This window comes from Choloepus didactylus, chromosome 13 (genome assembly GCF_015220235.1).
Source record: "Choloepus didactylus isolate mChoDid1 chromosome 13, mChoDid1.pri, whole genome shotgun sequence".
Taxonomy (NCBI): Eukaryota; Metazoa; Chordata; class Mammalia; order Pilosa; family Megalonychidae; genus Choloepus; species Choloepus didactylus.
In genome coordinates this window covers 96,619,606-96,637,024 of record NC_051319.1, presented here as the reverse complement: position 1 = coordinate 96,637,024, position 17,419 = coordinate 96,619,606, and the positions used below count along the sequence as shown (strand labels likewise).

Below are 17,419 nucleotides of genomic sequence, written 5' to 3'. Positions count from 1 at the left end.
GCAGAAGGGCAGTGATTGACCGTGCATGAGAACAGACACCACACGGAACCTTCGGGTTTTCAGAGTCCTTTCATATGCATTGTGTTGGGTGATTATTACAGCAGCGCTGTAAATATATCTCTCCTAGAGAGAGCAGGAAGCAGACTCAGAAAGGTTCATTGATTTGTCCAAGATGGCACAGAAAATAGATGCAAAGCACCAGTTCACAAACCTAAGGATGCTGACTTCTGGTGCAGGTCTTTTGCCTGAATAGTAATCATCCCTGTTTGCCACATATATAACAACCAGAGGTTAATATCCCTGTGTCCCACTCTGAGAGCTGCCTACCCAATAGCCATACCTAACTTTTGTGTTACAAATGTAAGCTCAGCTTTGTTCAGGGCTCCAATGAGCTCAATCCCAGACAATAAATAATTGCTCTAACCCCGTGGTTCTCAAACTTGAGTGAATCTAAATCACCCAGAGAGTTCATTAAAACCCAAATCACTCAATCCCAGTCCAGGAGTTTCTGATTCAGTGGGTCTGGGTGGGGCCCGAGAGTTTGCGTGTTTAGCCAGACACTGGGGAGTGAGTGGTGATGCTGCAGCCTGGGGACCAAACTTTGAGAACTCTGGCCTAAACTAATCATCACAGTCATGGTTCTCACCTCCCTTGCAGCAAGGTTGGACCACAGACACCAACAGTTCTAGCCAATGAGACATTAACAAGAAAGCTGCTGAGGATGTCCAAGAACATTTTCTTTTCTTAATAAAGAGGCTAAATATGGTTAGTGCCAGCCCATCCCTTTGTTCTGTTTTAGACAGAGAGGCAATGCCTGGAACTGTGGCAGTCATCTTGGTCCATGAGGCATCAGGTCAACACTGTAGGGAAGGGGCGGGGAAGGAAAGGCAGAGAAGTCTGGGTTTTTCATGCCATAGTTGAGCCTGGGCCATCTCCTTCTGAACAACTACTTATTTTAGTAAGTTGGACAATCAGATGTCATTATTGCTGAAGTATCATTAGTCAGATATTCTGTTACTTATATCTAAAAGCAATTCTAACTTATAAAAACAATTTTTAAAAAAGCAAGCAGTGGAACCAGTATCTCCCAGTAGGCAAAGCACTTTCAGATCCATTAATACATTTAGTGCTCAGAGTAACACTGAGGCTGGGAAGCTGACATAGAATTTTTTTTTTTTTTCAGGTAGGGATGTCTGACCAAAGAAGTCTGGACTCTATTGCCACAAACTACACTTTGAAAAACACTGTTCTAGGTATTCAATACATGTTTTGTTTTATTTTCGAATTACCATTAAATGAAAGAAGTAGACTTGGAAAAAGACTGCCTAAAAATGTAGGCTTAATTTCCTAGACTCATAGCACCTAATGCAAAATAATTGCCTCCTAAGACTGGATTAATAAAGAAGAATGAAGAAGAATGAAACCTGACCTGATGTCTGTTGCTAGATTAAATAAATTAACTACTACTGAGCACTCCAAAATGTGTCCCAAAGAACAGAAGTTCTATAAAACGCTCTGCCACCAAAAAGAAGTTGAGAAATGATGCATATTCCAACTCCCTCCTTGGAAATACAAAATGCATATTGATATTAAAGCTTCTGAGAAGGCCTACAGTAGAGAAAACTATTACATTCTGTTTAATGAAGCTTTCTCAAATTTACCTGTTCACAGAAAAATTTCCCTCCTAATACCCATGAACCTTTCAAAATGCTTTGAGAAGTGCTGACTTAATAAATTGGTAGTCAAAATACATGTATTTTCACATTTAATATTTCTTAAAATCAGTGACATGTCTTAGTTTCTTTGGCAACATTTTTTCCCTTCCTAGTGGTAAACAGAATAATCATGCATTTTATAATTAAAGGGCACTTAACACTTGATAAAACATGGTGTATGACCTCAAGCTAGTGACTCACCCACTCGGTGCATCAGGGTAAGATAGCAACATGAGGCTATCAACTACCTCGTGGTATTGTGAGGATCAAATCATGCCCAGCACAAAGCACGTGCTCAGTAAATATTAGCTACTTTGGTTATTATTTTAGGGACACTGAAAAGGTCTCCTCCTCCCCAAATCCCTCTTCACCTACTTATTACTAATGTTTTATTTAACAATGCATTTTTCACACAGAGAAGACCGTAGACTGACAGCCATACTCAGGTACAAAAACTGATAAAAGATCCTCTCTTGAGGGCAGATTTTGACAGAGGGAAAGTACAAACAGTATGTGAAGATTGAGAAAGAAACTGGGCCTCATTTAGTGAGGGAAAGTACAGAGAGGTGAGGCCAGAGCACATTCACTTCTTCACAGTTTTTCTCAGTGTTGAATCCAGGTTTGTTTCCCCTGAGAGTCTCACATTACTCTGTGCTTAGAAACTGAACATCCCCGGGGGGCTGCAGCCCTTAAAATGGCATTGGGGATTTGAGTGCCTCTTGAATGTGAGGTCCTATGGAATTGGATTCTGGGAAGGCACCGGGACCAAGTGAGACCTAGAAACAGGAGATGAAGGAGGTTAGAGACCACCCTTTCTCTCCTCATTCTGCTGCAAATTCAAGCAAGGAGACAAGAGCCTCATCTGCAAAATAGAGGTAATGCCCCTTACCCTGCCTATTGCATGCCATTGCCGTGAATTTCAAGTTAGTTAATGTGCATGGAAGTGTGCAAGAAAAATAAGTTTGAGAGAAAATACTTGCAAGTCATCTATCTGGTAAAGGCCTAGTATCAGGAATACATATAAAGAACTCCTGCAACTCAACAACAAAAAGACAAACACCCAATTAAAAAATTAAAACCTGGCATCGTGGGATGGAGAACATCTTCTTGACCAAAAGGGGGATGTGAAAGGAAATGAAATAAGCTTCAGTGGCAGAGAGATTCCAAAAGGAGCCAAGAGGTCACTCAGGTGGGCACTCTTACGCACAACATAGACAACCCTTTTTAGGTTCTAGTGAATTGGAATAGCTAGCAGTAAATACCTGAAACTATCAAACTACAACCCAGAACCCATGAATCTTGAAGTTGATTGTATAAAAATGTAGCTTATGAGGGGTGACAATGTGATTGGGAAAGCCATAAGGACCACACTCCCCTTTGTCCAGTGTATGGATGGATGAATAGAAAAATGGGGGCAAAAAAAATAAAATAAAAAAGGCGCCCAGTGTTCCTTTTTACTTTAATTGTTCTTTTTCACTTTAATTTTTATTCTTATTATTTTTGTGTGTGTGGTAATGAAAATGTTCAAAAATTAATTAATTTTGGTGATGAATGCACAACTATATAATGGTAGTGTGAACAACTGAATGTATGCTTTGTATGACTGCATGGTATGTGAATATGTCTCAATAAAAATGAATTTTAAAAAGTGGGCAGAGGACTTGAATAGACATTTTTCCAAAGATGATATACATACAACCAATGATGCAATTCTCAATGTCATTAATCATTAGGGAAATGCAAATCAAAACCATAATGAGACAGTCATCCCTCAGCAAAGGACATAGTAGTGAACGGCTTGGAAGAGGGACCCAATCACAAGTCCCAGGAACCATATGCCAATACCAAGGACTTGTGGGTCAGTGGCAGAGACAAATGGTGGCAAGACTGAACTGAAGGATTAGACTATTGCAGCAGTTTAAATTTCCAGGAACACCTGGGAGATTTGATTATTAAAGCCACCCCACCTCCCTAACTGCTCAGACACATGCCCATATGTAGGGCGGGCACCACCAACTACACATGCAAGCTTAGTGCACAAATTGGACCCCACAAGACTCACAGCCCCCACTCACCACAAAGACAAAGTGGCAGAGAACTGACTTGAGGGGAATAGGTGGCACGTGGACACCACCTGCTAGTTAGTTAGAGAAAATATACTCCACGAAGCTGTAGATCTGATAAATTAGAGAAAAGGGCTTGAATCAGTCGATATATCCTAAAAGAACCCTATCAAGTTAAGCAAATGCCAAGAGGCCAAAAACAACAGAAAATTTTAAAGCATATGAAAAAACCAGACGATATGGATAACCCAAGCCCAAACACCCAAATCTAAAGATCAGAGGAGACACAGTACTTGGATCAATTAATCACAGAACTAAGGATGAACAATGAGAGCATGGCACAGGATATAAAGGATGTGAAAAAGAGCATGGCACAGGATATAAAGGACATGAAGAAGACCCTAGAAGAGCATAAAGAAAAAATTGCAGGAGTAAATAAAAAAATAGACAATCTTATGGAAATAAAAGAAACTGTTGACCAAATTAAAAAGATTCTGGATACTCATAGTACAAGACTAGAGGAAGCTGAACACTGAATCAATGACCTAGAGGATGACAGAATGGAAAATGAAAGACAAAAAGAAATAATGTGGAAAAAATGGAAAAAATTGAAATGGACCTCAGGGATATAAGAGATGATATAAAACATCCAAATATAAGACTCATTGGTGTTCCAGAAGGGGAAGAGAAGGGTAAAGATCTAGGAAGGGTAGTCAAAGAAATTGTTGGGGAAAACTTCCCAAATCTTCTAAACACCATAAATATACAAATCATAAATGCCCAGCGAAGTCCAAATAGAATAAATCCAAATAAACCCACTGTAAGACATATTCTGATAACACTGTCAAATACTGAAGAGAAGGAGCAAGTCCTGAAAGCAGCAAGAGAAAAGCAATTCACCACTGTCCTAGTTTGCTAATGCTGCAGAATGCAAAACACCAGAGATGGATTGGCCTTTATAAAAAGGGGGTTTATTTGGCTATACAGTTACAGTCTTAAGGCCATAAAGTGTCCAAGGTAACACATCAGTAATCAGGTACCTTCACTGGAGGATGGCAAATGGTGTCCGGAAAACCTCTGTTAGCTGGGAAGGCACGTGGCTGGCGTCTGCTCCAAAGTTCTGGTTTCAAAATGGCTTTCTCCCAGGACATTCCTCTCTAGGCTGCAGTTTCTCAAAAATATCACTCTTAGTTGCTCTTTGGGGTGTTTGTCCTCTCTTAGCTTCTCCGGAGCAAGAGTCCGCTTTCAACGGCCATCTTCAAATTGTCTCTCATCTGCAGCTACTCCATCAGCTTCTGTGCATTCTTCAAAGTGTCCCTCTTGGCTGTAGCTCCTCTTCAAAATGGCACTCTCAGCTGCGCTGAGCTCAGTCTCTTTGATTCAGCATGTTTTATATGGCTCCACTGATCAAGGCCCACCCTGAATGGGCAGGGCCACGCCTCCATGGGAGTATCCCACCAGAGTCACCACCCACAGCTGGGTGGGGTACATTCCAAGCAAATCTAATCAGCACCAAAACGTCTGTCCCACAAGACCACAAAGATAATGGCATTTGGGGGACACAATACATTCAAACTGGCACAACCACATACAAAGGAAACAATATAAGACTAAGTATGACTACTTAGCAGCAACCATGGAGGCGAGAAGGCAGTGGCATGATATATTTAAAATTCTGAGAGAAAAAAACTGCCACCCAAGAATTCTTTATCCAGCAAAGCTCTCCTTCAAATCTGAGGGAGAGCTTAAATTTTTCACATACAAACAAATGCTGAGAGAATTTGCTAAAAAGAGATCTGCCCTACTTGAGATACTAAAGGGAACCCTACAGACAGAGAAACAAAGAAAGCAAAGAGAGATATGGAGAAAGGTTCAGTACTAAAGAGATACGGTATGGGTACGTTAAAGGACATTAAGAGAGAGAGGGAAAAAAACATATCTAACAAACATAAACCAAAGGATTAGATGGCTGATTCAAGAAATGCCTTCACAGTAAAAATGTTGAATGTAAATGGATTAAACTCCCCAATCAAAAAATATAGATTGGCAGAATGGATCAAAAAAAAAATGAACCATCAATATGTCACATACAAGAGACTCATCTTAGACACAGGGACACAGAAATTGAAAGTGAAAGGATGGAAAAAAATATTCCATGCAAGCTACAGCCAAAAGAAAGCAGGAGCAGCAATATTAATCTCAGATAAAATAGTCTTTAAATGCAAGGATGTTAGGAGAGACAAAGAAGGTCACTACATACCAAAAAAGGAACAATTCAACAAGAAGAAAAAACAATCATAAATGTTTATGCACCCAATCAAGGTGCCACAAAATACATGAGAGAAACACTGGCAAAACTAAAGGAAGCAATTGATGTTTCCACAATAATTGTGGGAGACTTCAACACATCACTCTCTCCTATAGATAGATCAACCAGTCAGAAGATCAATAAGGAAATTGAAAAGCTAAACAACCTGATAAATGAATTTGATTTAATAGACATATATAGAACATTACATCCCAAATCACCAGGATACACATTCTTCTCTAGTGCTCATGGAACTTTCTCCAGAATAGATCATATGCTGGGACACAAAACAAGCCTCAATAAATTTAAAAAAATAGAAATTATTCAAAGCACATTCTCTGACCACAGTGGAATACAATTAGAAGTCAATAAACATCAGAGACTTAGAAAATTCACAAATACCTCAAGGTTAAACAACACGCTCCTAAATAATCAGTGAGTTAAAGAAGAAACAGAAAGAGAAATTGCTAAATATAGAGAGACAAATGAAAATGAGAACACAACATACCAAAACCTATGGGATGCAGCAAAAGCGGTACTGAGGGGGAAATTTATAGCACTAAACGCATACATTAAAAAGGAAGAAAGAGCTAAAATCAAAGAACTAATGGAGCAACTGAAGAAGCTAGAAAATGAACAGCAAACCAATCCTAAACCAAGTAGAAGAAAAGAAATAACAAGGATTAAAGCAGAAATAAATGACATAGAGAACAAAAAAACAATAGAGAGAATAAACAGCACCAAAAGTTGGTTCTTTGAGAAGATTAACAAGATTGACAAGCCCCTAGCTAGACTGACAAAATCAAAAAGAGAGAAGACCCATATAAACAAAATAATGAATGAGAAAGGTGACATTACTGTGAATCCCAAAGAAAGTAAAGAAATTGTAAAAGGATACTATGAACAACTGTATGCCAACAAACTGGATCATATAGAGGAAATGGACAATTTCCTGGAAACATATGAACAACCCAGACTGACCAGAGAAGAAACAGAAGACCTCAACCAACTAATCACAAGCAAAGAGATCCAATCAATCATCAAAAAGCTTCCCACAAACAAATGCCCAGGGCCAGATGGCTTCACAGGGGAATTCTACCAAACTTTCCAGAAAGAACTGACACCAATCTTACTTAAACTCTTTCAAAACATTGAAGAAAATGGAACACTACCTAACTCATTTTATGAAGCTAACATCAAACTAATACCAAAGCCAGGCAAAGATGCTACAAAAAAGGAAAACTATAGGCCTATCTCTCTAATAAATATAGATGCAAAAATTCTCAATAAAATACTTGCAAATCAAATCCAAAGACACATTAAAAAAATCATACACCATGACCAAGTGGGGTTCATTCCAGGCATGCAAGGATGGTTCAACATAAGAAAATCAATGTATTACAACACATTAACAAATCAAAAGAGAAAAATCAAATGATCATCTCAATAGATGCTGAAAAAGCATTTGAAAAAAATCCAACATCCTTTTTGATAAAATCACTGCAAAAGGTAGAAATTGAAGGAAACTTTCTCAATATGTAAAAGAGCATATATGAAAAACCCACAGCCAGCATAGTACTCAATGGTGAGAGACTGAAAGCCTTCCCTCTAAGATCAGGAACAAGACAAGGATGCCCGCTGTCACCACTGTTATTCAACATTGTGCTGGAAGTGCTAGCCAGGGCAATCCGGCAAGACAAAGAAATAAAAGGCATCCAAATTGGAAAAGAAGAAGTAAAACTGTCATTGTTTGCAGATGATATGGTCTTATATCTGGAAAACCCTGAGAAATCGACAATACAGCTACTAGAGCTAATAAACAAATTTAGCAAATTAGCGGGATACAAGATTAATGCACATAAGTCAGTAATGTTTCTATATGCTAGAAATGAACAAATTGAAGAGACACTGAAGAAAAAGATACCATTTTCAACAGCAACTAAAAAAATCAAGTACCTAGGAATAAACTTAACCAAAGATGTAAAAGACCTATACAAAGAAAACTACATAACTCTACTAAAAGAAATAGAAGGGGGCCTTAACAGATGGAAAAATATTCCCTGTTCATGGAGAGGAAGGCTAAATGTCATTAAGATGTCAATTCTACCCAAACTCATCTACAGATTCAATGCAATCCCAATCAAAATTCCAACAACCTACCTTGCACACTTGGAAAAGCTAGTTATTGAATTTATTTGGAAAGGGAAGATGCCTCGAATTGCTAAAGACACTCTAAAAAAGAAAAAAGAAGTGGGAGGACCTACACTCCCTGACTTTGAAGCTTATTATAAAGCCACAGTTGTCAAAACAGCATGGTACTGGCACAAAGATAGACATATAGATCAATGGAATCGAATTGAGAATTCGGAGATACACCCCCAGATCTATGGCCGACTGATCTTTGATAAGGCCCTCAAAGCCATTGAACCAGAACATAACAGTTTTTTTCCACAAATGGGGCTGGGAGAGTTGGATATCCATATCCAAAAGAATGAAGGAGGACACCTACCCTCACACCCTACACAAAAATTAACTCAAAGTTGATCAAAGATCTCAATATAAAAGACAGTACCATAAAACTTCTAGAAGATAATGTAGGAAAACATCTTCAAGACCGTGTATTAGGTGGCCACTTCCTAAACTTTACACCCAAAGCACAAGCAACAAAAGAGAAAATAGATAAATGGGAACTCCTCAAGCTTAGAAGTTTCTGTACCTCAAAGGAATTTGTTAAAAAGGTAAAGAGGCAGCCAACTCAATGGGAAAAAATTTTTGGAAACCATGTATCTGACAAAAGACTGATATCTTGCATATATAAAGAGATCCTACAAGTCAATGACAAGAGTACAGACAGCCCAATTATAAAATGGGAAAAAGATATGAAAAGATAGTTCTCTGAAGAGGAAATACAAATGGCCAAGAAACATATGAAAAAATGTTCAGCTTCACTAGCTGTTAGAGAGATGCAAATTAAGACCACAATGAGATACCATCTCACACCAATTAGAATGGCTGCCATTAAACACACAGGAAACTACAAATGATGGAGGGGATGTGGAGAAATTGGAACTCTTATTCATTGTTGGTGGGACTGTATAATGGTTCAGCCACTCTGTAAGTCAGTCTGGCGGTTCCTTAGAAAACTAGATATAGAGATACCCTTCGATCCAGCTATCGCACTTCTCGGTATATACCCGGAAGATCTGAAAGCAGTGACACGAACAGATATCTGCACGCCAATGTTCATAGCAGCATTACTCACAATTGCCAAGAGATGGAAACAACCCAAATGTCCTTCAACAGATGACTGGATAAACAAAGTGTGGTATATACACACGATGGAATACTACACGGCAGTAAGAATGAATGATGTGAAACATATGACAACATGGATGAACCTTGAAGACATAATGCTGAGCGAAATAAGCCAGGCACAAAAAGAGAAATATTATATGCTACCACTAATGTGAACTTTGAAAAATGTAAAACAAATGGTTTATAATGTAGAATGTAGGGGAACTAACAATAGAGAACAATTAAGGAAGGGGGACTGATAACCCAATAAGAACAGATAAGCTATCGTGGGTCAATTTAATGTTCTGGGAATGCCCAGGAATGACTATGGTCTGTTAATTTCTGACAGGTATGGTAGGAACAAAGTTCACAGAAATGTTGCCATATTAGGTTATTTTCTTGGAGTAGAGTAGGAACATGTTGGAAGTAAAGTAGTTATCTTAGGTTAGTTGTCTTTTTCTTACTCCCTTTTTATGTTTGTTTGAAATTTTTTTTTATTTTATGTTTTTTTATTTTTTTTATATAGCTGACTTTTTTAAAAAAAGAGTTAATTAAAAAAAAATGGAAAAAAAAAACCCCATAATGAGAAACCACTTCATACCCACTAGGATGATAATTAAAATTAAGGAACGTAAGTATTGGCAAGAATGTGGAGAAATTGGAAGTCGCATTGTATTGCTGGTAGAAATGTAAAGTGGTGATGCAGTCACTGTGCAGAAAAATTTGGCAGTTCCTCAAAAAGTTAGATATAGAATTTTTAACATATGACTCGGCAATTCTACTCATAAATATATACCAAAAAAGAACTGAAAACAGATATTTAAACAAAAAAATTGTACACCAACGTTCATCGAAGCACTGGAAACAACCATATGTCTGCCAATTGATAAATGGATAAACAAAATACAGTATATCCATACAATGGAATATTAAGTGGCCATAAAAGGAACAGAGTTGTGATACAGGCTACAACATGGATGAATCTTGAAACCTTCATGCTCAATGAAAAAAAATCAGACATGAATGGACATACAGTGTCTCATTCCATTTCCGTGATATATCAAAAAACATGCAAATCCATACAGACAGAAAGCAGATCAGTGGTTGCTGGGGCAGGGAGAAACAGAGAATAACAGTTTAATGGACATGGGATTTCCTTTTGGAGTGATGAAGAAGTTCTGGAACTAGATAGCAGTGATGACCGTAGATTGTGAATGTGCTAATGACACTGAATTGTACACTTTAAAATGGTAAGTTTTGTGTTATATGTATTTTATTTTATAATTAACAGTAATGTTTTAACACTCTTTCATCAACCAGCAACAAATGTGCTACACCAGTACTATGGGTTAAAACTAGGGAGGGATAAGGGGTATGGGAGAATTTGGGTTTTCTTTTTTAACTTTATTTCTTTTCTGGAGTAACGAAAATGTTCTAAAATTGATCATGAGGTTGAATGCACAACTATGTGATGATACTGTGAGCCAGTAATTATATACTTCAGATGGTTTGTATGGTATGTGAATATATCTCAAAAAAACTGCATTAAAATTATAAATTTTGTGTTATGTATATTTTACTACAATAAAAAATACATAATTAAAGAGGGAAGATGAGTAATTTTAAATTTACATTTCCTTTGTCTAAGTAATCCCATGTTTTGGGACACTAGCCTACAAAAAGAAAAGCACCTATGTAGAAAGCTTTCTGTATGAAGATATTTATTGTAGTATGTTGGAAGAGGAAGGAATGGAGGGGAAGATGGATGAAAGGAGGAAGGGGAGGAAGTAAGAGAAAAACTTGAAAATTATTTGAATGTCCCTCAACAGGGGACTGGTCAAATAAATTTGTGGTACAACTGTACTAATGAATATTATGAAGCTCTTAGTAAGTTAGATTTATATATCCTGACCTATAACACATTCCCTTTTATAGTTTTAAGTCAGAAAAGCAATATATAGAGTTTTGGGCCTACTGTTTTCTTTTTAAAGTGTGGGGGGGGGTTATATTTGTGGGAGAGTAACAATGTGTGGAAAAAATACATACTAAACTATTAACACTGGTCACAGGGGAGGGTGAGATTAAAGAAGGATAAAGGAAGATTATTTGCATTCCCATCCTATACCTCTGAATTGTTTAACATGGTAAAATAAAATGTATTACTTTTATAATTTGAAAAATCCAATAAAGCTGGTGCAAGGGAGGGAGGGCAGGAGGGAAGATGGGATGGAAAAAGAGAAAGAAGGTAATCTGTGATATTTAATCAAAGTAGAGGGAAGGACCTCATATGCCTACAAGGTTTCAGAGATCATGCTTGGTGCTTTGTGGATTCTAGGAATTCTAGGGTGTGGCATTGCCCTAATAGACCATGCCTCTTCAAATTACCTATTCCCTCCGCCTGCCAGTCTGCCAGGTTCCAGGTAGGACAGAGAAAAATATGTTTTTTTGTTACAATTCAGTATGGACTTTCATTTTCTGAATTAAATGTCTATGGTATCTCCTTTGAATCTCAAATACGAAACCCCTTTCACTAACATCCTCATCTTTTTTTCTGCCTGACATGTGAGTTTTTCATTCCCCTGGAGCTTCTTGGGGTTTTCCCCAGAGGAAGCGCACATACACACACACACACACACACACACACACACACACACACACACGGAACATCCTGTATATTGAGTCCTTGGCCAGAATGACATGAGAGATGTTTTTACTGCCACTGGTTCCTGGCTCTCTCTCCTTTCCTCTACTCAGGTCCAAGATTGCACACCAGCAGATAGCAAAAATTTTAGTAGTTATCACCAGTTGGAAATTTATGACAGATCAGAACAAAGCTTGAAAGGCTCTTAGGGGTTAGTATGATGCAATCAAAAGCACTCAAGACTCAAACACTTTTAAAAATGATAAAACTCTGTCCTGGTGAAACTGCGGAGAGAAGAATACACACATACACTGCTGGTGAGAGGATAAACAGCTGCCTTATCTCTGAATAGCAGTGTCATAAAATGCATGAAGAGCCTTGAAAATATTCATATTCTTTAAGCAAATGCTCCCCTTAAGGAAATAATCAGAAATAACAAAATTATTTATATATCTACCTCACATGATTGTTGTGGGAATTAATGAGTTAATTCATGTAATGCATTTAGAATAGTTCCATGTACCTACCTGTAAAGCACTAAGTGAGTGTTAGCTAATAATAATAGCTATTATTATTTTCTTCTTTAAATTCCCATTGCTTCTCAAAACTTCTAAAGTTATTCTTGAATTATATTTATAACCAGAAAAAAATATTTTAAAATATAGACATTAATCCTAAAGAAATAATCTCAAATAATGAAAAAGCTCTATGCCCAAAGATGTTCCTAATATCATTTATAATAGTGACACATTGAAAATAACTTCAATACACAACAATAAGGGATTGATTAGGTAAATGGTGGTGCCTCCATATGATTGAACACCTTGCAGAAATTAAAAATGATAAACCCATGGAATTTTAATAACTTGGGCAAGAGCTAATGTTCCTTAATAGGAGGAAAAAAGGATACAAGATCATACATATGCATATTCTCAACTGTGTAAAAAAAAAAAAAAAGTGGGTGGGAAAGTGAGCCTGGAAGAAATTCTAACAAAATATTAACTAATAACTCCTTTCTATTCCTAAACCTCCCTCCCTCAAAAGGGTGAATGCCAAGGTACATAAATAAGCAGATGGCAGTTCCCTAAAAGAGGGGGCTCGGAAAGACCCAATGCCCACAGAACTCAGGGAACATTACAGCAGTGAGGGGAATTAAAGGAGACGGAGGTCCATGGGGGAAAGAACAAGTGCAAATTCCAACCTCACTCTTTAATCCCCGGGGGTGGCCTCAGGCAGGTGAGGTAATCTCTTTACGCCTCTATCTCTTCCTCAGTAAGTTGGTGGTAAGCAGAGCACCTACATCATACATGAAGATTAAATGAAGCAATGCAAGTTGTAGTGGGTTGTATGGTGACCCCCCCAAAACATAAGTCCACTTGGAACCTGTGAATTTGACCTTATTTGGAAAAAGTATCTTTGCAGATATGATAAAGGTATGGATCTCAAGATAGGTGGGTCCTAAAACCAATGACAAGTTTCTTTATAATGAAAGAAGACGACACATATGGGATAGAAGGCTGTGTGAAGAGGCAGGCAGAGACTGAAGGGCTGTGTCTACAAGCCAAGGAATGTCAAGAACTGTCAGCAGCCACCAGAAGCTAGGAGGGGGGCATGGAATAGGTTCTCTCTCAGAGCTTCCAGAAGGAACCAATCCTGTGGACACCCTGATTTCAGGCTCCTGGCCTCCAGAACCGTGAGAGAATAAATTTCTGTTGTTTAAAGCTCCCTCATCTGCAGTGATTGGTTACAGCAGCCACAGGAAAATGACACACATGTGAAGAACTTGGCCATGTGGCTGCATGAACAGTTCTCAGCAACTGCGAGTGGTGGAGGTAGTGGTAGTGATGGTGGACTTTCCCATCTCTCCAGGTCACGGTGAATAAATTGTGGCCTTAAGAGTTGAAGAGACTGGTCCAAGCCACTCACCAAAAAGGAATCAAAACAGATCCAAGTCTCCAAATATCCTTCCTTCTTGCCTCCCCCACCCTTTTCCCTTTTGGAAATAGCTGAAATCATCAGCTTGATATTTTAAAACCCAAGTTACTGTCATGTGCCCAAAGTAATAAATGTTTTAGAGTTTCAATTAAACTAAATGTAGAAGAGCTGGATCCCTTTTCTATCTCTAATGAGTCACACAGACCCATTACCCCACCATCCATTAATTATAACAAGGTCAGCACATTACCCAACATTTCCTCATGACTGCATAATGAACTGTGCTGTGGTGCGCTGGGAGCAGGCCCACAGAGAGACCTCGAGCCAGGGCTTCTGGGGTTTCCGAACCATTGCTCTTGACCATCAACACTCAGGCCTCAAAGCTGAGGAGTTTCACATACATTAGGGCCAGAGGTCCCAGGGGACATATGTCTGAGATTTACATGCCCAGCCTGGAAGTCAGGAAGCCCCAACTCTTATTTCTCCTGATGCTCAAGTATAACATTCTTCTATAGTCTGTTTGCATCTGTCATTTCTCTCTTCTAAGCTAGAATCTCTACTTCCTAAGGGAAGACACTTTAATATTTAATGACTGCCTACTATGTGTCAGGCACAGCTAGACAAAATTACTGTCATCATATTACAATGAGGAAAAGGAGTCCTAGCCTTGGAGTGGTCAAGCAGCTTGCTTAAGGACACACAGCTAGCCCTGCCTCCACACTCCATAGCCTTAATCTCTCAGTTTTTGGTCTCTCCTCTGTTAAGCATACTAAATGAATTGCAGTCAGAGCTCTCTGGGCAGGGACCCACCCAACTTACTCCCTGCTGTACCAGGATACCACATATGGCTGACATGAGGATTAAGTGCAATAATGGAGAAAAAGTCCTTCACATACTATAGGGGTTATTGGTGTTAAAACATAGACTAATTCAATGATAATGCTGAGCCATTAGTAGACACTCGTAAGTATTTAGAATGATAGAACTTTATATCTGGAAAGGACTTCAGAAAACATCTGCCTAAACCCTCTCATTTTATGGAAAGGATACCTGTTTGGTTAAGGGGACAAAACAAAAAACAGAAGTGAGGCTGACTACAAATCTGTTTCTCCTTACTCTTCCCCGGTGATTTTAAGATGCTTCTTCCCACAGTGCTAGAGTTTTGCAGAGTTTTAGGAAGTCCTTATAGTCCCCCACTTCCCCTCTTCAACCAGGATAGCTTGGCTTTTACCTGTTTTGATACTGGACTATTGTATACGATTTCATGTGACAAAAGGGTTCTTCTGCTTAAAAATGTTTGAAAATTGGACTGTATATTTCTTTGTTGGATCATACAAAACTATATAAATATTAGAGATTTACATGCCCCTCTCAGAAACTGATAAAGTATATGAAAAGTAAACAGATGTGAAAGATTTGCTTAATGCAATTAATAAGGTAGGAATAGTAACGTGTGTGTGTGTATGAAGCTTTGTACCCTTCAAATGAAGACTATCCATGCTTTCAAGCATTCATGCAACTGTACAAAAATAAAAGACACAAAGGAAGTCTCAAAAAAATCTCAAGGAGTCAACATTTTAACACTATGTTCGCTGATCATAACAGAATAAAATTAATAATTTTAAAGTACAACTTAAAAATAAATATATCTGCAAACTAAACAAAAACTGCTACTAAACAATCTTTGAGTTAAAGAGAAATTAATACATGATATGATAAAACACTTGAAGAAATGAAATCAATGCACATTGAAATTTGTATAAAATGGCTAAAGCAATACATAAAGGAATATTTTAGCTCTAAATATAATCAACAGAAAATAGGAAAAATTGAAAATAAGTGAGCCGAGTTTTCAACTCAATAAAATAAAGAACATTAGATAAACTAAAAGAAAAGAAACAAAAAATAATTACAAAAGTGAAAAATTCCAAACATGGATCTTTGAAAATAGCAATAAGATGGCTAAACCTCTGGAAGAACTGATTAAAAAATGTAAAATATTTTGCTAATTTTCATGATTGATATGATCAATCATGATATCATGATTGATAACTGTACAATAGAATCCTTAATTAAAAACCTTAAAACTATTGGTAAATAAATAAGAAAATATAAATGAAATAAATTACTTTAAATATATATAATATCAAAACTGGTACAAGAAAAATTATAATACTCAAATAATCTAATTAGCCATTAAAGAAAATAAGATGATAAAGTCCTTCCTTCCTTCTTAATCTCCTTCAAAAAAAGCCTGATGCAGAGAATGAAATTCAGAGAGCGAGAGAGAGACAAGCCATGGGGAACAGCCGGAAGCTGGAAGCCAGTGGAACAAGAAGAGAAAGAAGACACTGCTACGTGCATTGCCATGTGATGGAAAAGCCAAGGAACCCCAAAGTTTGTTGGCCAGCCAGAAGATACCTACCCCTGGAAGAAGCAAACCTTCTAGCCTCTGAACCTGGAAAGTAACCATGAGTACCAGTGCTGGGTCATATGCCCACAGGTCCTGGCTCCCAGGAGAAGGACAGATCAAGTCAAGGAAGGAGCAGGAGTTTCCCTCACTTGGATACCATCATTTCTGAGGACAACTTTAACTAGACACCAAGATTTCTGATCATAAGAACTGTATGAGAGTGCTCGTTTTGGCAGCATATATACTAAAATTGGAACGATACAGAGAAGATTAGAATGGCCCCTGGGCAAGTGTGACATGCAAATTCATAAAGCATTCCATATTCTTAAGATGTCAATTCTACCCAAACTAATCTACAGATTCAATGCAATTCCAATCAAAATTCCAACAACCTACTTTGCACACTTGGAAAAGCTAGTTATCAAATTTATTTGGAGGGGAAAGATGCCTCAAAATGCTAAAAACATTCTAAAAAAGAAAAACAAAGTGAGGGGACTTAACACGTCTTGACTTTGAAGCTTACTATAAAGTCACAGTTGTCAAAACAGCATGATACTGGCACAAAGATAGACATATTGATCAATGGAATCAAATTGAGGATTTGGAGATAAACCTCAGATATATGGTCAACTGATCTTTGATAAGGTACCCAAAACCACTGAACTGGGACATAACAGTCTCTTCCACAAATGGGGCTGGGAGAGCTGGATATCCATATCTATAAAAATGAAAGAGGACCCCTACCTCACACCCTACACAAAAATTAACTCAAAGTGGATTAAAGACCTCAATATAAGAGACAGTACCACAAAACTCCTAGAAGATAATGTAGGAAAACACCTACAAGACCTTGTGTTAGGAGGTCACTTCTTAGACCTTACATCCAAAGCACAAGCAATGAAAGAAAACATAGATAAATGGGAACTCCTCAAAATTAGAAGCTTCTGTTCTTCAAAGAAATTTGTCCAAAAGGGTGAAGAAGCAGCCAACTTGATGGGAAAAGATATTTAGAAACCATGTATCTGACAAAAGATGATATCTTGCATATAT

The 17,419-nt window shown here is 37.8% G+C and overlaps 1 non-coding gene across 1 annotated transcript; it reads left to right on the top strand.

Moving 5' to 3' along the window:
• Window positions 1-16,589: 16,589 nt before the first annotated feature.
• On the top strand, window positions 16,590-16,696 carry LOC119508631. Its single transcript, XR_005211532.1, has one exon. It is a non-coding gene; the product is annotated as a U6 spliceosomal RNA (small nuclear RNA).
• Window positions 16,697-17,419: the final 723 nt, after the last annotated feature.